Source organism: Pinus tabuliformis, chromosome 7, assembly GCF_031772625.1.
Source record: "Pinus tabuliformis cultivar Carrire ecotype Pingquan chromosome 7, CPIR1, whole genome shotgun sequence".
NCBI classification, from domain to species: Eukaryota; Viridiplantae; Streptophyta; class Pinopsida; order Pinales; family Pinaceae; genus Pinus; species Pinus tabuliformis.
This window is the reverse complement of record NC_142293.1, coordinates 499,388,683-499,409,935: the sequence shown is the minus strand read 5'-3', so window position 1 is coordinate 499,409,935 and position 21,253 is coordinate 499,388,683.

Sequence of the window (21,253 nt, the reverse complement as noted above, 5' to 3'; positions counted from 1 at the left end):
TAAATATCTAATTGTAGAATTATCAATATGAACAAAGGTTTCATACCTGGTGATATAATGCCTGAATTTATTGATGGCATGGACTATTGCTAAAATATTATTTTCAGTAACTGTATAATTCAACTCTGCAAGAGTTAAATTTTTACTTATATAATAAATTGCATATGAAGTTTGTTGATCTTTTTGTCCAAGTACAACCCCTAAAGTTGTATTTGAAGCATTTGTGGAGATATGGAATGGGAGGGACCAATGTGGCCCTCTTAATATAGGTGATTGAATTTTTTTTTTTGTTTTAAAGAATAAAAAGTAACCTTGAATGTATTCTTATCTTGATCTTATAGTGCTATTTGAATTTTATTGTAACCACTAAAACCATCAAGAAAAGAAAAATACCTTTTCCCTGCTAATGTGTCTAAGACTTGATCAATAAAAGGAAGTGGGAAATGTTGGGTTGTGTTATATTCTTTCCACGTAGTTAATAGGGGGTTTGAAGGGCACCCGTAACCCCACTTTACGGGGTCCGGGGCAGCGCCCCGGAAAATTTTGTTTTTGGACCATATGTTAGGTTGGGCGGACCCACCTATGGTTTTGTGCATGATTTTCGCACATGTTTTTTGGACGCGATGGTTTTCGGTCCATGGTATTGGACGCGATGGTTTTCGGTCCATGGTATTGGATGCTTCGGCATGTATAAATATGTATTGTAACATTGAAAGGAACATAATGAAAAATCAAGCTGGTAGTCCCGGTTTTGGGATCCAGGGAAAAATCTCTGTGCATATGTGTTTTATGGGTTATGCTCTCGCATTGTTTATTTTCTTTGTTTAAGAATTCGTATGCAGGTAATTTCTGTACAGGGTTAAAACCTACATTTGGTATCAAAGTTGTTTTGGCTTCAAGGGGACGCCTTTATTGCTGAGGGGTTTCGCTCGGGCCTGTGGTAGACCCTGTTCAGTGGGAGATCTGCGAGATCGATTCTGGTGGTGAAAGAAGATGGCGAGCAGTGGAAAGATAGAGATTGAGAAGTTCAATGGTCAGAATTTTGAGTTGTGGAAACTCAAGATGGAGGATCTGTTGGTGGATAAAGATCAGTGGATCGCGGTAGATCCGGGTACTAAACCATCGGGAGTGACCGATGAAGAATGGAAGAAGTTGGATCGGAAGGCAAAGAGCACAATACGATTGTGTGTCTCGGATCCAGTATTGCTGAATGTATCAGGGGAAGCTACGACAAAGGCTTTGTGGGTCAAGTTAGGGACTTTGTACCAATCTAAGTCTCTGGTGAATAAACTGTTCCTGCGGAAAAAGCTGTATAACCTGAGGATGAAAGATGGAGACTCGGTGACAGAGCATCTGAATGCATTTAATACTATGGTAAGTCAGTTATTATCTGTTGATATTAAAATTTCAGATGAAGATAAGTGCATCAGTCTGTTGTGTTCTCTACCAGATTCGTGGGATAGTCTGGTTATTGCAATAGGTAGCAATGCAACTGCTTTGCAGTTTGATGAAATAGTCTCAGCCTTGCTGACGGAGGAGATGAGATGGAAAAATATGGACAACCAGAATGGTGATGCCTTGTCTGTACAAGGACGGTCCCAGAACAGAAACAAAAATAAGTCATCGCATGGGAGATCTAAATCTAGAGGGAGATCTAAATCTCCAGGAAAACCTACAAAGGTGGTGTGCTGGAAATGCGGAAAGGAAGGGCACTTAAGAAGGGATTGTAAATCTAAAGCTCCTGATAAAGGAAAGGGATCTGATGATGCTCCTTCTGCAGAGGCGAAAACCACCTCAGATGAAGGTGGGTATGTGTACTTGGATTCTTCAAGTACACATGTAGATCATGAGGCATGGTTGATTGACTCAGGTGCATCCTTTCACTTCACTCCCCATAGAGAGTGGTTCTGCGAGTATGAGAAATACGATGGTGGTGATGTCTTCTTAGGAGATGATAGGAAGGCTAGATTCATTAGTCAGGGAAAAGTAAAGTTGAAGTTGCAAGGTGGAAGGGTTAGAACACTTCCGGGTGTTCTACATATTCCTGCATTGGCTAGAAATCTGATTTCTGTAAGCAAGTTGGATGATGCAGGTGTAAAGACGGTGTTCGAGAAAGATACCTGCAAGATGGTTCGAGGAGCACTGATATTAATGTGGGGAGTTTGGATTGGAACTCTGTACAAGCTGCAAGGTAGCACTGTTGTTGATGGGTGCAATAGTTCTATGGTTCCTGAAAATGGAGTAGAGAATCTAGTGGTCTCTGGAGAGAAGACCATGTTGTGGCATCAAAGGCTTGGACATATTGGAGAGAAGGGCCTTCAAATACTTCATGGTAAAGGTATGGTAGAAGGTATGAATAATAGATCTCTGGATTTTGATTTCTGTGAAAATTGTGTATATGGGAAGCAGAATCAGGTGAGTTTCCCCTCTGGTGGTAAGAGGACGAAACAGATATTAGAGCTTGTGCACAGTGATGTGTTTGGACCTGTGAAGGTTCCATCACTGGGTAAGTCTGTGTACTATGTATCATTCATAGATGACTTCTCAAGGAATACATGGATATATTTTTTTAAGAAAAAATCTGAAGTCTTTGACAGGTTTAAAGAATTTAAGGCTCTGGTGGAAAATCAGACAGAGAAGAAGATAAAGGTGCTGAGGATAGATAATGGTGGAGAATTTTGCAACAAGGAATTTGAAGAATTTTGTAAGAAGTGTGGTATAGCATGGCAGAAGACTACTCCATATACACCTCAGCAAAATGGAGTCACAGAAAGAATGAACAAGACGTTGATGGAAAGGGCAAGAAGCATGCTCAGTGGTGCCGGGTTAGGACAAGAATTCTAGGCAGAGGCGGTGGACACTGCATGTTACCTGATCAACAAATCACCTTCATCAGCGTTGGAGCATAAGACTCCACAAGAAGTATGGACTGGTAAGAAACCCTCTCTTTCACATCTAAGGGTATTTGGATGTGATGCATATGTACATGTTCCAAAGGAGAAACGAACCAAGTTGGATAGTAAATCTGAAAAGTGCATCTTTATTGGGTATAAGGATGGTTTAAAGGGTTATAAGCTTTGGAACCCAGTCACACGGAAGGTTGTTTACAGCCGAGATGTGTTGTTCAGAGAGGTAAAAGATGTTATTCAACATGAAGTCCAACCAAAGGAACCTGAGAAGATAGAGTTTGAGCCAAAGGAGGAAGAATCAGACTCTCCAGCAGAGGAGGAATCAGAAGATGAAGAGCCACAAACTCCGGCTGTGAGAAGATCAGGTCGAGAAAGAAGGCAGCCAGAAAGGTATAGTCCATCTGCTTTCAGTTCAAATTTTGCTTTGTCTGTTACTGATAATGATCCCAGAACTGTGAAGGAAGCAGTGGATTCAGAGGATGGAAAACTCTGGAAAGAGGCCATGGTCGATGAAATGACATCTTTGCACAAAAATGAGGCTTGGGATCTGGTGGAGTTGCCGGCTGGAAGGAAACCCATTGGCAACAAATGGGTGTTCAAGAAGAAGACAAATGCAGAAGGAAAGGTGGAGAAATACAAAGCTCGGTTGGTAGCAAAAGGTTATTCCCAGGTGTCGGGAATTGATTTTGGTGATATTTTTCTCCTGTTTCCAAGGTAACTTCTATTAGATTACTTTTATCTGTTGCTGCTGCTTTTGATTTTGAGGTAGAACAGATGGATGTGAAGACAACATTTCTTCACGGGGATTTGGAAGAGGAAATCTACATGAAGCAACCTGAAGGCTTTGCGGTGAAGGGTAAGAAAGAACTGGTATGCAAGTTAAAGAAGTCTATGTATGGGTTAAAACAGTCACCAAGGATGTGGTATCATAAATTTGATACATTTATACGGGGACTTGGCTTCACCAGAAGAAAAGCAGATCATTGTGTGTATTTTAAATTAATTGGTGACCGTATTATTTATCTGGTCTTGTATGTGGATGATATGTTGCTGGTTGGAAATGACAAAGAAATTATCCAGGATTTGAAGACCCAATTTTCCTCCAAATTCGACATGAAAGATCTTGGTGCTGCAAACTATATTTTGGGCATGGAAATTAAAAGAGATCGGTCAAAGAGGAAGCTCTGGTTAAACCAGAGGAAGTATGTCGAGACAATACTCCAGAGGTTTAATATGCAGGATAGTAAACCGGTGAAGGTTCCTATTCCTGTAGGTGTGAGGTTATTTGCTGAACAATGTCCCAAGACACAAGAAGAGGAAGAGGACATGTCCCGTGTTCCATATGCAAGTGCAGTGGGTAGCCTGATGTATGCAATGGTCTATACTAGACCAGACATTGCACATGCAGTGGGAGTATTGAGCAGGTTTATGTCAAAACCTGGGAAGGAGCACTAGACAACAGTGAAGCGGGTTTTCAGGCATTTGCGTGGCACTAGTGATTATGGTTTGTGCTACCAAGGAAGACCAAGATTGGAAAGAGTGTTGGATATTCTTGGCTTTGTTGATGCAGACTGGGCTGGAGATCTGGATCAGAGAAGATCTACAAGTGGGTATGTGTTTAACCTATTTGGAGGTGCAGTCAGTTGGATGAGTAAGAAACAATCTGTAGTGGCACTATCAACTACAGAGGCAGAATACATGGCAGCCACTCATGCAAGCAAGGAAGCAGTTTGGTTGCAGAGATTGTGTTCAAGTATGGGGTTAGTACAGGGAGCTATAAGAATAGACTGTGACAGCCAAAGTGCAATTTTCTTGGAAAAGAACCCTGCTTATCATTCAAAGACAAAGCACATTGATGTTCAATATCACTTTGTGAGGGATATGATAGAAGACAGAAAGGTGTTGCTGGTAAAGGTGGACACTTTGAAGAATACTGCAGATGCATTGACAAAATCTGTGAGCTCTGAGAAGTTCTCTTGGTGTAGAGAAGCAATGGGAATCTTAGGGCTGAAAAATGACTAAGCTCTCCTGTGGCCCCTTGTGGAAAGAAAACAACAAGTGGGAGATTATTGGGTTGTGTTATATTCTTTCCACGTAGTTAATAGGGGGTTTGAAGGGCACCCGTAACCCCACTTTATGGGGTCCGTGGCAGCGCCCCGGAAAATTTTGTTTTTGGACCATATGTTAGGTTGGGCGGACCCACCTATGGTTTTGTGCATGATTTTCGCACATGTTTTTTGGACGCGATGGTTTTCGGTCCATGGTATTGGACGCGATGGTTTTCGGTCCATGGTATTGGATGCTTCGGCATGTATAAATATGTATTGTAACATTGAAAGGAACATAATGAAAAATCAAGCTGGTAGTCCCGGTTTTGGGATCCAGGGAAAAATCTCTGTGCATATGTGTTTTATGGGTTATGCTCTCGCATTGTTTATTTTCTTTGTTTAAGAATTCGTATGCAGGTAATTTCTGTACAGGGTTAAAACCTACATTTGGTATCAGAGTTGTTTTGGCTTCAAGGGGACGCCTTTGTTGCTGAGGGGTTTCGCTCGGGCCTGTGGTAGACCCTATTCAGTGGGAGATCTGCGAGATCGATTCTGGTGGTGAAAGAAGATGGCAAGCAGTGGAAAGATAGAGATTGAGAAGTTCAATGGTCAGAATTTTGAGTTGTGGAAACTCAAGATGGAGGATTTGTTGGTCGATAAAGATCAGTGGATCGCGGTAGATCCGGGTACTAAACCATCGGGAGTGACCGATGAAGAATGGAAGAAGTTGGATCGGAAGGCAAAGAGCACAATACGATTGTGTGTCTCGGATCCAGTATTGTTGAATGTATCAGGGGAAGCTACGACAAAGGCTTTGTGGGTCAAGTTAGGGACTTTGTACCAATCTAAGTCTCTGGTGAATAAACTGTTCCTGCGGAAAAAGCTGTATAACCTGAGGATGAAAGATGGAGACTCGGTGACAGAGCATCTGAATGCGTTTAATACTATGGTAAGTCAGTTATTATCTGTTGATATTAAAATTTCAGATGAAGATAAGTGCATCAGTCTGTTGTGTTCTCTACCAGATTCGTGGGATAGTCTGGTTATTGCAATAGGTAGCAATGCAACTGCTTTGCAGTTTGATGAAATAGTCTCAGCCTTGCTGACGGAGGAGATGAGACGGAAAAATATGGACAACCAGAATGGTGATGCCTTGTCTGCACGAGGACGGTCCCAGAACAGAAACAAAAATAAGTCATCGCGTGGGAGATCTAAATCTAGAGGGAGATCTAAATCTCCAGGAAAACCTACAAAGGTGGTGTGCTGGAAATGCGGAAAGGAAGGGCACTTCAGAAGGGATTGTAAATCTAAAGCTCCTGATAAAGGAAAGGGATCTGATGATGCTCCTTCTGCAGAGGCGAAAACCACCTCAGATGAAGGTGGGGATGTGTACTTGGCTTCTTCAAGTACACATGTAGATCATGAGGCATGGTTGATTGACTCAGGTGCATCCTTTCACTTCACTCCCCGTAGAGAGTGGTTCTGCGAGTATGAGAAATACGATGGTGGTGATGTCTTCTTAGGAGATGATAGGAAGGCTAGAATCATTGGTCAGGGAAAAGTAAAGTTGAAGTTGCAAGGTGGAAGGGTTAGAACACTTCCGGGTGTTCTACATATTCCTGCATTGGCCATAAATCTGATTTCTGTAAGCAAGTTGGATGATGCAGGTGTAAAGACAGTGTTCAAGAAAGATACCTGCAAGATGGTTCGAGGAGCACTGATATTAATGTGGGGAGTTTGGATTGGAACTCTGTACAAGCTGCAAGGTAGCACTGTTGTTGATGGGTGCAATAGTTCTATGGTTCCTGAAAATGGAGTAGAGAATCTAGTGGTCTCTGGAGAGAAGACCATGTTGTGGCATCAAAGGCTTGGACATATTGGAGAGAAGGGCCTTCGAATACTTCATGGTAAAGGTATGGTAGAAGGTATGAATAATAGCTCTCTGGATTTTGATTTCTGTGAAAATTGTGTATATGGGAAGCAGAATCAGGTGAGTTTCCCCTCTGGTGGTAAGAGGACGAAACAGATATTAGAGCTTGTGCACAGTGATGTGTTTGGACCTGTGAAGGTTCCATCACTGGGTAAGTCTGTTTACTATGTATCATTCATAGATGACTTCTCAAGGAATACATGGATATATTTTCTTAAGAAGAAATCTGAAGTCTTTGACAGGTTTAAAGAATTTAAGGCTCTGGTGGAAAATCAGACAGAGAAGAAGATAAAGGTGCTGAGGACAGATAATGGTGGAGAATTTTGCAACAAGGAATTTGAAGAATTTTGTAAGAAGTGTGGTATAGCACGGCAGAAGACTACTCCATATACACCTCAGCAAAATGGAGTCGCAGAAAGAATGAACAAGACGTTGATGGAAAGGGCAAGAAGCATGCTCAGTGGTGCCGGGTTAGGACAAGAATTCTAGGCAGAGGTGGTGGATACTGCATGTTACCTGATCAACAGATCACCTTCATCAGCGTTGGAGGATAAGACTCCACAAGAAGTATGGACTGGTAAGAAACCCTCTCTTTCACATCTAAGGGTATTTGGATGTGATGCATATGTACATGTTCCAAAGGAGAAACGAACCAAGTTGGATAGTAAATCTGAAAAGTGCATCTTTATTGGGTATAAGGATGGTTTAAAGGGTTATAAGCTTTGGAACCCAGTCACACGGAAGGTTGTTTACAGCCGAGATGTGTTGTTCAGAGAGGTAAAAGATGTTATTCAACATGAAGTCCAACCAAAGGAACCTGAGAAGATAGAGTTTGAGCCAAAGGAGGAAGAATCAGACTCTGCAGCAGAGGAGGAATCAGAAGATGAAGAGCCACAAACTCCGGCTGTGAGAAGATCAGGTCGAGAAAGAAGGCAGCCAGAAAGGTATAGTCCATCTGCTTTCAGTTCAAATTTTGCTTTGTCTGTTACTGATAATGATCCCAGAACTGTGAAGGAAGCAGTGGATTCAGAGGCTTGGGATCTGGTGGAGTTGCCGGCTGGAAGGAAACCCATTGGCAGCAAATGGGTGTTCAAGAAGAAGACAAATGCAGAAGGAAAGGTGGAGAAATACAAAGCTCAGTTGGTAGCAAAAGGTTATTCCCAGGTGCGAGAATTGATTTTGGTGATATTTTTCTCCTGTTTCCAAGGTAACTTCTATTAGATTACTTTTATCTGTTGCAGCTGCTTTTGATTTTGAGGTAGAACAGATGGATGTGAGACAGCATTTCTTCACGGGGATTTGGAAGAGGAAATCTACATGAAGCAACCTGAAGGCTTTGCGGTGAAGGGTAAGAAAGAACTGGTATGCAAGTTAAAGAAGTCTATGTATGGGTTAAAACAGTCACCAAGGATGTGGTATCATAAATTTGATACATTTATACGGGGACTTGGCTTCACCGGAAGCAAAGCAGATCATTGTGTGTATTTTAAATTAATTGGTGACCGTATTATTTATCTGGTCTTGTATGTGGATGATATGTTGCTGGTTGGAAATGACAAAGAAATTATCCAGGATTTGAAGACCCAATTGTCCTCCAAATTCGACATGAAAGATCTTGGTGCTGCAAACTATATTTTGGGCATGGAAATTAAAAGAGATCGGTCAAAGAGGAAGCTCTGGTTAAACCAGAGGAAGTATGTCGAGACAATACTCCAGAGGTTTAATATGCAGGATAGTAAACCGGTGAAGGTTCCTATTCCTGTAGGTGTGAGGTTATTTGCTGAACAATGTCCCAAGACACAAGAAGAGGAAGAGGACATGTCCCGTGTTCCATATGCAAGTGCAGTGGGTAGCCTGATGTATGCAATGGTCTATACTAGACCAGACATTGCATATGCAGTGGGAGTATTGAGCAGGTTTATGTCAAAACCTGGGAAGGAGCACTGGACAGCAGTGAAGTGGGTTTTCAGGTATTTGCGTGGCACTAGTGATTATGGTTTGTGCTACCAAGGAAGACCAAGATTGGAAAGAGTGTTGGATATTCATGGCTTTGTTGATGCAGACTGGGCTGGAGATCTGGATCAGAGAAGATCTACAAGTGGGTATGTGTTTAACCTATTTGGAGGTGCAGTCAGTTGGATGAGTAAGAAACAATTTGTAGTGGCACTATCAACTACAGAGGTAGAATACATGGCAGCCACTCATGCAAGCAAGGAAGCAGTTTGGTTGCAGAGATTTTGTTCAAGTATGGGGTTAGTACAGGGAGCTATAAGAATAGACTGTGACAGCCAAAGTGCAATTTTCTTGGAAAAGAACCCTGCTTATCATTCAAAGACAAAGCACATTGATGTTCAATATCACTTTGTGAGGGATATGATAGAAGACAGAAAGGTGTTGTTGGTAAAGGTGGACACTTTGAAGAATACTGCAGATGCATTGACAAAATCTGTGAGCTCTGAGAAGTTCTCTTGGTGTAGAGAAGCAATGGGAATCTCAGGGTTGAAAAATGACTAAGCTCTCCTGTGGCCCCTTGTGGAAAGAAAACAACAAGTGGGAGATTGTTGGGTTGTGTTATATTCTTTCCACGTAGTTAATAGGGGGTTTGAAGGGCACCCGTAACCCCACTTTATGGGGTCCGGGGCAGCGCCCCGGAAAATTTTGTTTTTGGACCATATGTTAGGTTGGGCGGACCCACCTATGGTTTTGTGCATGATTTTCGCACATGTTTTTTGGACGCGATGGTTTTCGGTCCATGGTATTGGACGCGATGGTTTTCGGTCCATGGTATTGGATGCTTCGGCATGTATAAATATGTATTGTAACATTGAAAGGAACATAATGAAAAATCAAGCTGGTAGTCCCGGTTTTGGGATCCAGGGAAAAATCTCTGTGCATATGTGTTTTATGGGTTATGCTCTCGCATTGTTTATTTTCTTTGTTTAAGAATTCGTATGCAGGTAATTTCTGTACAGGGTTAAAACCTACAAGAAATGATATTTTAAAGTAGATTTATTTAACTCTTTGTAGTATATGCAGACTCACCACTTACCATTCTTCTTTGGTACAATAACCAATGGTGAAACCCACTACCTATCATAAATTAGATAAGTGAAGCTCACATTTAGCAATATTTGCAATCCTTCTTTCACAATTTCCCTCAAGTTATGATTCATCCTTCTTTGAGGTTGTCTAATAGGTCTAGAATTCTCATATGTGTGTGTGTGCAATTATTAGTATTAATTCCTTTTATATTCATATATTCCCATGCAAAATTAGAGGAATGTTTTTACAACATCTTTATTAGTTTTATCTTTTTGAGATTCTTCCAGGTTAATATTAATGTTTAAAGTTTTACTTGGACTAATTTATACATGAGTCATAACAACTTTATCCATATAATTGAATGATATCATGGAATTATGTGATGAAAAATCATTTATTTTACAATTTTCTTCAAAATCATTTTTAACATATTTACATGATAACTTGTTCTTCAAGAAAACGAGAAAAATCACAATTATTTATACGACATATTATCTGATTTTCTTCATCATCTTTCTTTACACACATTTCCCATGAGATTACTAGAATAGGTTGCATATCTTCATATTCATCTTCATCATCACCAATCCATTCATTATCTTCAAATTTAGTAATTGCTTTAGTTGGAGCATACAATGTAAACTTCTTTCCATTAGAGATTGTCATATCACTAGATCTACAACTAATAAATACACTATGCATGGCTAACCAAGGCCTTCCTAATATTAATTGATGACCACCCAGATTGGTTTTTGGTGTGAGTACCATAAAATCAACTAGATATTCCCAAGAATCTAAGGATACAAGAATGTATTATAGTACACTCTCTGGTTTTATGGTAGATCTAACTACTAACTATAACACAATTGGGGTATAACAAATATTATTTAATTGTATTTCATCTACAATACTTTTAGTCATTACATTTATTTCTACTCCTAGATCAATTAATGTATTTGGGATTGTAATTTTATTAATATGAATTTTCACGATAAGACTTCCTGGATCTAGATATTTTTCTATGTAACTCTTTCCAATCATGATATCTACTAACTTTCCAATAAGTTAAACTTTTGGAGGTTATTTTATTTTTCTTCCTTGTTTTTTAATACATAATTTATTGATTGTTTTTACATATCTAGGAATGACTCACATTGCTTGCAACAAAGGAATTTTAATACAAATATTTCGTAACACATCTAGCATATCACAATCTTATAGAATCAATTAATTTTGTAAATCTTTATCTACTTTTAATCTCTCTAGAAAAGGAGGATTTTGTGAATATATAGAAGGTTTTTATGCTAGAAGAGTAGGGATAGTTTGTATTATTTCAGTGTCAACTATTTTATCAGTAATTTCTTCCTCTTTTTGTTCTTCGATCACAACAGGAGAATCTTTTTTCAATACTCTTCCTGATCCAAGATGAATGCCAATTAAATATCAAGAGGAGAAATCATATATGTTTGAAAATTATGTACCCCAACATTGTAAGTGGGCTGAGTTACTTTATTGTTTGGATTCAAAAGTGTTTTCTCAATTAATTGAGTAGGTCTTTTACATGGTTGTATAGAGGGTAATTAGAGAGGTTCACTAGAAGTCAATTATGGTTTTGGTTGTGGTGGAGGACATTAGTATGGATGTTTGGGTTGATACTGAGGATATTGGGGATATCAAGGATATGAAGGACAATATTATGGATTGTTTCCTCCATTTAATCCTCACCAACCTTGTTGTCGGGATTAATTTCGAGGTTTGGGTGGTCAAGTTTTCTGAGGTAATGGTGTATTACAATTACTTTAGGGGTGTTATGAATAAGATTGAAATTGTTGGGTAGGGTCTTACATAGTACTTGGTTGTCAAGGCTACCAAGGTCTTGTTGGTACCACAAAGTAGAGTTGTTTTGAAGGTTGATTTGCTCTATTATCTTCATGATAGATTGCTTTCAATCCCAATAATTATGGACAATCCTTTGTAGCATGCGTTTATCCAAAAATAACACATATTTCGATGTTATTCAATGGAATTTTTCTCAAAGGATGTTTCTTTCTACACCTAGGATAAAATATAGATAATGCATCATTTTTAACTTTTTGCTTATTTTTCATTCATGTCATAGCTATTTGTTCACTTAGATTGCCAAGAATATATGTTTTAATTTTTTCGAACAAATTACCAAGTTCATCTCTACTTACCATACCAGATGTCGATTTACTTACTCTTGTCATGGTTGAGTCTCAAGGATCTCTACCATATCTTTCCCTTCTTCGTAATATGTGCTTAAAAAATTCACATGTTTCCTCAAATGAAATTTGTGATACATCCACTTTACCCATTAGATTTATCATATCAATACATTCATCCCTAATTATTGCTTGAAGTAAAAGGGTTTTTCAAGTATCTAATTCTAGTTTATGTTGTTTTTCCCTTTTAGCATTATAAACAAACTTTTCTACAAAATATTTGAGATTTTCATCCTCTTTTTGGATCATCTTAAAAAATTGTTCTTCAAATATAATGTTTTTTTTAAGGGTGGTTCATAGACAGTGAGTGGCTACTACATCCACGGGAAAATCCAGGTAGATTAACCCAAAGGGATCTACCCGCCAGCCAAACTAGTAAGGCCTAACCCCAAGGGCATCAAGGAGATTTGACCCCGTGACCTCCTGATAGGCGAGGTACTTAGCAACAGGAACTCGACCAACTAAGCTATTCCTTGGGGATTTCTTTAAGATAATGTTGTATGAAATAATATTTATATTTTTCTAAAATGATTTATCTCATTCCATCCCATGATCTTCCATAAGTTGTTCCTTATCCCATAAACCATTTTAGAGCCCCATATTTTAATGTAGCAAAAAATAAATTAAATTTTTTAGCATCTTGTGACTAATCATAACTTCTACAAAGTAATTCAAACTTAAAAAGAAGAGTTTTTGGGTCCTTTGTTCGCATACCATGATCTCCATCTCTTCCTCTACCTCCTCTTCCACCTTTTCCACCTCTAGGAGGAAGTCTTTTTCCTCCTCTTCCTCCTATAGGTGGTGGTATTTCACCTCCCCCTCCTCCTAATAGTATTTCATGTCCATTGGGAGGAGGGAATACTTCTCTTTCTCCTTCTCCTTCTGCCATTTATTCTTTAGAACTGAGATAATATGGTTATTCTATTAGATTTCCTTCTTCTAGTTCCTCAACTATTAGGCTATGAAAGAAAATTCCTTCTTCTTCTTCAATAGGTACCTCAAGCTCTTATGGAACAATTTGTTCTATTGTTGAACGAGAAAGAAATATAACTAACCCTATTAAGGATGTTGGTTCATATACTATTACTTCTGTTGAAGAAGTTGGTTCCTCTCTATCTTTGATTTATTTTTTTTTCACTTCAGGATGCCTTCTTCTGCTTGTAGTGGGAATACATGATGTGGACGGTGATGTGGTTCTTACCATATGGTCTAGTGGGAGTGGTAGGTGATTATGGAATTGAATTTCTATCTCTAATGAATCTACCTCTTGCATATCGTTATTTATACATGCATTCTAACTTATGTAAAAATGAATGCAATTCAACAACTAAGGTTAGGAGAAACCCCACAATGTGATGCGCAGGTTCTTACCTCTCGTCTGACCATTTCTTCTTTCCAAAGTTGCATAAAATAAAATGAAATCTAAATTAAAAGCTAAATCCTATGTGTGCTTCCACGACAATGGTGCCAAAAATGTCAGTCAATTCAATTGTACTAGAATTTTGGAACATTATATCGTATCAATCCAAGTTTGTAAAATTATGAAGTGTAAAGCAAAATATATGCAAGGACTTAGTTTCTTATTCTATCGAAAATAAATTGACATGAGAGGAAATTCTATTATATGAAAATGTTTAAATCTAATCAAACTCAATATGATCATGGTTCTGAAACATATATAGACCCTCTTTTCCATGCAGAAATGCAACCGATCTTCAATAAAAAAATCTCTTAAAAATATTTTGAATATAAGTGTTTGAAGTTTTTAAAAGTTTGACTCCTATTCAACCGAAAGTTCCATATGATCAACCTACATCATCTTGACACACCGAAAGCAATTAAAATTCACACAACTTGAAAGCAAAATTCACACTCTAGAAATAAATCTAAGTGATCACTAGTCTAATTCTAACTTCTTTTTTAGATGTTTTTCAAGCGCTTGATTGACAACCATAATGGAAAATAAAGCTAAGAAACATAGCATATAAATAAATGTTGTAAGAAATGGAGCATACAAATTAACACTAAGAAATCGAGTATATAAGAGTAAAGGAAATTATACTGTGAAAACATGTAAATGAGCATCGCACGTCCTACATAGGGGGCCCTCCTAGTGGTTTCAAAAGCTTTGAAAAATGGTAGAAGCTAATTTTAAATGCTCACAAATACATATACACACAATGAAAGAAAACTCGATTGTCTGCAAACTATATTATAGAGAAATAGTCCATATAGTGAATCAAGACTTAAGTCTATTTGTTCCTATCCCTTTACTGAGTGATATTAATATATAAAGCATATGAAATAACAGTCTTCAGAGTTTACTTGCTACAAATCCGAATTAAATAAGATGAATAAGTGTTTTATCGCTATAATCTAATTCCAAAGCATATAACGTAACTCATGTGTGAAGGTGTATGAATCTAGATGATCACACGTAGTCATGGAAATACTATTATTCAAGGTTCTCAATGCTCAATCTTGCGAAGATATTCTTTTTCATGGTGTTATTGTTGGAAAGGCGGAGGAGGCAAAGTATAAATAATTCAGACATAAAACACGCCCTGCAGCTCTTCTATTGACCATTGCAATGAACCTGGTGAAGGGTATTTATCCTTTTCCAATTAGCGACATGCCTAAAATATCTTGACATGCAACCACATGCAATCACACACTAAAAGTTGTCTATCACTTAACTTGACTTGAGTCTCTTGACATGTTGCCACATCCAATTACACACTAAAATTTGTCTATCACTTAACTTGACTTGACTCAACACTCAATCACTCAGTTAACTGACTCTCTAAGTTTAGCTAACTCCTCATACAAAAGTAATTATCTTATTTTAACAATCATGTCACATTACTTCAATAATATTTCTCTATGGCATACCACATAACTATTTACTACATTGAAAGGAACTTTGACTCTACCACGATGATGACACACTTGCTTCTTTGGTGCACCCAATAGGTGAGTAACCATCCTGGTTCTTTTTGCCACATGTTCTATTGATTGGTTCAGTTGAGTTATCCATAGAGGTGCGCCAACGTATAATCTATTACAAATCCATAGAGAAGCTACATATTTTTTATTTTCTACAATTACGACATCTGATCTTGTTTTTATAAAGAAGACACATAAAATAGTATAATAGTGGACACACTCGTGTAACCTTTGTGGCTCTAAAGGCATATAACATATGGGTGGTGAAAATAATATGCAAAAATGATGATTATGGAGGCATCTAAAAGCTAGAAATGATAAAAAAATATGATAGTGAGGTGACAAAAAGAAGCTAATTTATTGGCCCATCAATTGTGTTTCTCATAATTATTTAAAATTGTAATTTAATCATTTTTCTAAGATGTAATAGTTCCAGAAGGATTTGGTTTGTTTCAAGGGTTTGATGAATATATCTTCTTTGTGTTGGCATTATGATTCAAGTGTTGTCCTTGATGGCAACTCACTCAGAGGTTGGTACAGGTGCTCAGAGGTTGGTACAGGTGATGGCAACTTAATCAGAAGACAGATCTTAGTACAGCATGCCAAGGAAGTTCATATACGCAGGTTCGTTAAGCCCAAGTCGCGTGTACACGCTAGTTGGATTCAGAAAAAGCGCGTGTATGTGGAAAAGTACCTTTGGTCCATGGTGGTTAGTCCTTGGAAGTTGTGCCTATGATTTCGGACCATTGTGTCTCGACGGGCGTGTCGATCCCTAGTTTTGAAGTTGATGGTATTGTGTTACTATGGTTTTGGCTCTTGGTATTGAGCAAGGCCTAAGGCTATATAAGGAGAAGAAGATCATTAGGCAAAATCATCTTTCGATAAGGCTTGAATATCTAAGAGAGAAAGAGATCTGATATGCAGGGTCTGGGTTGCTTGATATGAGCTAAGGAGAAATCACATCGGTGGATGGAAGACTAGATCTAAGGATAACTCGGGATCTAATGGTTTGAAATGCACTATTATGATATGGTTGATTATGCGTATTTCTAGATCTGCATACTGTCGCAATATTATGTTCTGGATCTAACTGATGTCTGGTACAGCTGCAAGTTGAGAGAATCTATTTTTAGATCTGTACGCAGGTTGGCTTAGGTAAAAGCGCGTGTATACGCGGGTTTCGCTCATTGAAGTAGCGTATATCTCTTAAAGCTTGATTTTTCGGTTTACAGTTGGATCTGTCTGTTATTACAGAGTTCTGTAGACTGCTCTGTGTTCTGGTATCTGGTGATTGACAGGGTTCAGTGGTTCAGTGATTCAAAGTTTGATAATACTAGTATTGGTTGTTTTATGCTTCAATGATCTGTTGTGAAAGTTGAATGAATTGGGGTCTACAGATTGTAATGTTGTGCTTCAGGAATATCCAGTCTAAAAATGTATGAAAGGTGGTACCTGAAGGAAAGAAGATTGTAGGTCAGCACCTACGTACTAGTATCTTGGCTAGTACAAGAGCAAAGGGGGTTGGAGCTCCCTTCCAAGGAAGTTTGGAGAACGAGAGAAGGTTGTAGCCTTCTGCAGGTTGTAGCCTGCGTACTGGTATAAGGCTGCACCAGTACAAAAGATTGTAAACTGAAGTTTCATATTAAAGAAAGATAGAGACAACTTGCAGCAGGTGGTTTTCACCCACATTGGGTTTCCACCTTACATCGTGGTGTTCATGTGTGTGGCTTTTGATCTGTTCTATTATACTGCACCTGTTTACTGTTAATGTGGTGAATAATGTCCTGATGAACTGAACTGAAGAATAAGCTAACTAAATTATGAGTTTTCTTCTTATACGCTGTTTTATTTAGTCACAGTAGCGTGTACACGCTGGTTCACCTAACTGAAGTAGCGTATATATTTCTGAGCATTGAAAAAGTTTGATTGATCTGATAATACTGATTCACCCCCCCTCTCAGTATTATTTCCAACAATTGGTATCAGAGCAGGTCCTTCAGAGAAGCTTGATCCCTTGAAGGTAGATCATTCATCATGAGCAACTACGAGAAAGAAGCATCAATCAGGCCACCGATTTTTGATGGGACAAATTTCAATTATTGGAAGGTAAGAGTTACTGCATATCTTCAATCTCTTGGTACAGAAGTTTGGAACATTGTAGAAACAGGCTATGCTTTTCCTTCAGCTACTCCTACAGATCCAGCTGAGAAAAAGCAGTATGAAACAAATGCAAAAGCAGTCAGTACTCTATTAGGAAGTATATCCCAAACAGAATTCATGAAGGTCATGCACTTCAAATCAGCAAAAGAGATATGGGACAAAATGATCACTAGCTATGAAGGAGATGAACAGGTAAAGCAAGCTAAACTTCAAACTCTCAGGATTCAATATGAGACTCTCAAGATGTATAATGATGAAAGTGTGGCTAATTATTTTCTTCGGGTAGATGAGATTGTTAATTGCATGAAAAATTTGGGTGAAGAAATAAAAGAGACTATAGTAGTTCAAAAGATTCTAAGATCATTATCCCCCAAGTTTGAATCTAAAGTATCTGCAATAGAAGAAAAAGAAAATCTCCGTGTTCTCACTATGTCTCAGCTACATGGAATTCTAACTGCTTATGAAATGAGAAAGGGAGGTCCATCTGACAGAAGGGAAGCTGCTTTTAAGGCATCAGGAAAAGAAGATTACTATGAAGCAAGCCATGTTCCAGAAGAAGAGGAAGAAGAATCAAATTTTGTCAGAAATCTTCAAAGGGGTTCTGGAAGATTCAGAGGTAAGCTACCTTTCAAATGCTTTGCTTGTGGAAGAGTAGGTCATTATGCTGCAAAATGTCCTTATAAGGATAAAGGAAAAGAACCTGCTAGATGGAACAAGAAACAAAGTGCAAATAAGAAAAGCTACTACACCCATGAAGATAGTGATGGCTTATCAAACAGTGATGAAGATGAACAAGGTAATAAATATAAGCTGTTAATGGCATTTGAAGATGATGATTATGAGGATGCTGTAGATGTGGATAATCTCTATAATGAAATTACTAGACTCAAGAGATGCATAGAAGAAAAGAGTGTGATCATTGATACTTTGCAATTTCAAATTGATGAAAAGGAAAAACATCTTGAAAAACTAGAAGGTGAAATTGTTGGTCTCAGAAAAGAAATTGAGAAAACAAAAGCTATTAATCTTAAGTTTGTCAAAGGATCTGAAACTTTGGATGAGATTATCAATGTGCAGCGGTCTCCTCTAAACAAGACAGGTTTGGGCTATAATGGAGAAACCTCTCAAGCATCCACCTCAAAAAGTTATCTTGATGCAGCAAGAAGAAATGAGCAGAAGAACAATGAAGATAATCAGGTAAAGCAGGGACGAATTACAAACAGAAACTATCAGGGACAATCCTTCTTAAGGGTGAACAAAAGCTACAACCAACCACAGGTAAAATCTTCTCAGTTTGGCTCAAGAATAGATGAAAATAGAAATTACAATCAGTTGGCTGGTAGATTCAATAACCGCAGAAGCTTCTTCAACGGACAATGCTTTTCTTGCCATAACTTTGGTCACAAAGCAGCTCAGTGTGTTGCATATAAAACAATCATGACTAGGGAAGCTCAAAAACAAAGAAGTATGACAGGGATTACAAAGAGGACCTATAACAACTTTTCGGTTCTTGAAAATGAAGTTGAATGTTCTATTTGCAATAATTTTGGTCATAAAGACTCTGAATGCAGGAGCAGGTTTCAGGAGAAAAAGGAACAAGCCACGAGCACCAAAAAATGGAGAATAAAGGAACCTCAAACAGAAAGATGTGGGATAGCTTTTTATGTAGAAGGACAGGAAAATCTATGGTACATTGACAGTGGATGTTCAAAACATATGACAGGTGATAAAGAAAAACTTGAATCTTATTCTACTTTAGAAAAGGGAAAGAAAGTTTCTTTTGGAAATGATACTCCTGCAACTATAAAAGGAAAAGGTATTGCTCCTTTGAAAGAAAAGGTCAAGGCTGGAAATGTTTTGTATGTTGATGGATTGAAGCATAATCTACTAAGTGTCAGCCAGATGTGTGATCAAAAAACCGAGGTTATTTTCAGATCGAATGGATGTCTTGTTCGTGATCTTGATACAGGTAAAACAGTTCTCAAAGGCAAAAGAACTCCAAATAATCTGTACATATTTGAAGAAGGACAACAACAATGCTATCTTAGCAAGGATGAAGAGCACTGGTTATGGCATCGAAGGTTGGGACATCTAAGCTTCTCACAAATAAGGAAAGCATGCAAATATCAGGCAGTTCGCGATCTTCCAGATATCAAAATTCCAGACAACACCATATGCAAATCTTGTCAGTTTGGAAAGCAAACCAGAACTAACTTTCCAGAGAAGGAAGGATCAGCTAGCTTGCCTCTTGAGCTAGTCCATACAGATGTATGTGGTCCATTTAGGAAAAGGACACCTCGAGGAGAAGAATATCTGATATTATTCATTGATGATTTCTCAAGGTTTGTTTGGTTAGGGCTTATGAAGCACAAAGATGAAGCATTCGAAAAATTCAAATCCTTCAAAGCATTGGCTGAAAATGAATCAGGACACAAAATTAAGTGCCTCAGATCTGACAGAGGTGGGGAGTTCACATCAAATGAATTTTTCGATTTCTGCGATGAACATGGGATAAGAAGAGAATTCTCTACAGCTAGAACTCCTCAGCAAAATGGGGTTGTGGAAAGAATGAACAGAACTATCCAACAAATGGCTCGTGCTATGCTCGATGAATCAGGTACTCCTGCAACCTTCTGGGGTGAAGCTGCACATGCTGCTGTTATTATTCTTAACAAAACAAATGTCCGAGTAAACAGCACTCAAACACCTCATGAGCTTTGGAGTGGTAAAACTCCTTCCGTGAAACATTTCAAAATCTTTGGGAGCAAATGTTATATTAAGAATACTGATGAGCAACTTGGCAAACTTGAACCTAGAGCAGATGAGGGCATTCTTCTTGGTTATTCTCCACATAGCAAAGCATACAAGTGCTACAATAAAAGACTTGGCAGAATTGTTGACAGTATTGATATAGTGGTTGATGAGAAGGGATATATTCCTAGGCAAGTTCATCATGAAGACATTGAAGAAGATGAAGGTTACTCTCAAAGGCGAAATGATGAAGAAGAAGAACCTCAAGAAGAAGAAGAATCTCAAGAAGAACCAGAGGAGCAGACAAGAATAGAAGAGAAGACTCCATCCAGATATGTTCAAAAGAATCATCCAGAAACTCAGATTATGGGGCAGAAAGAAGCAGGAGTACAAACAAGAAGGACACTTGCAGAAGCTTCAAGCTACTTGGCACTACTCTCCTCCACTGAACCACAAAATGTGAAAGAGGCATGCAAAGATGAATGTTGGGTCAAAGCAATGGATGAAGAACTTGAGCAAATCGAAAAGAACAACACTTGGGAATTAGTTCCTAGACCAAAAGATAAGAATGTAATAGGAACAAAATGGGTCTTCAAGAATAAATTAAATGAAAATGGAGAAGTAATTAGAAACAAGGCCAGACTTGTTTGTAAAGGGTATGCACAGCAAGAAGGAATAGATTTTGAAGAGACCTTTGCTCCTGTGGCAAGACTTGAGGCCATCCGAATGTTCCTTGCTCTCTCAAGCTTTCAAAACTTCAAGGTATTTCAAATGGACGTGAAATCAGCCTTCCTGAATGGAGACTTAGAAGAAGAAGTATATATTGAGCAGCCAGATGGTTTCATTCTTGGGAATGATCCAAACCTTGTATGCAGATTGAAAAAGGCACTCTATGGACTCAAACAAGCTCCAAGGGCTTGGTACTATCGGTTGGACAAATATCTTCACCAACAAGGCTTTTCAAAAGGAGCAGCAGATAGCAATCTCTATATAAAAGTTGAAAATAACAAATTGCTAATTCTTGTTGTTTATGTAGATGATATTATTTTTGGCAGCAATGAAGAGACTATGAGTCAAAACTTTGCCTTGGTTATGCAGAAAGAATTCGAAATGTCACTTCTTGGAGAATTGACATATTTTCTTGGATTGCAAATCCAACAAAATGAAGGAGGTATCTTCTTGTCTCAAACCAAATACCTCAAGCAGATCTTGAAGAAGTATGGC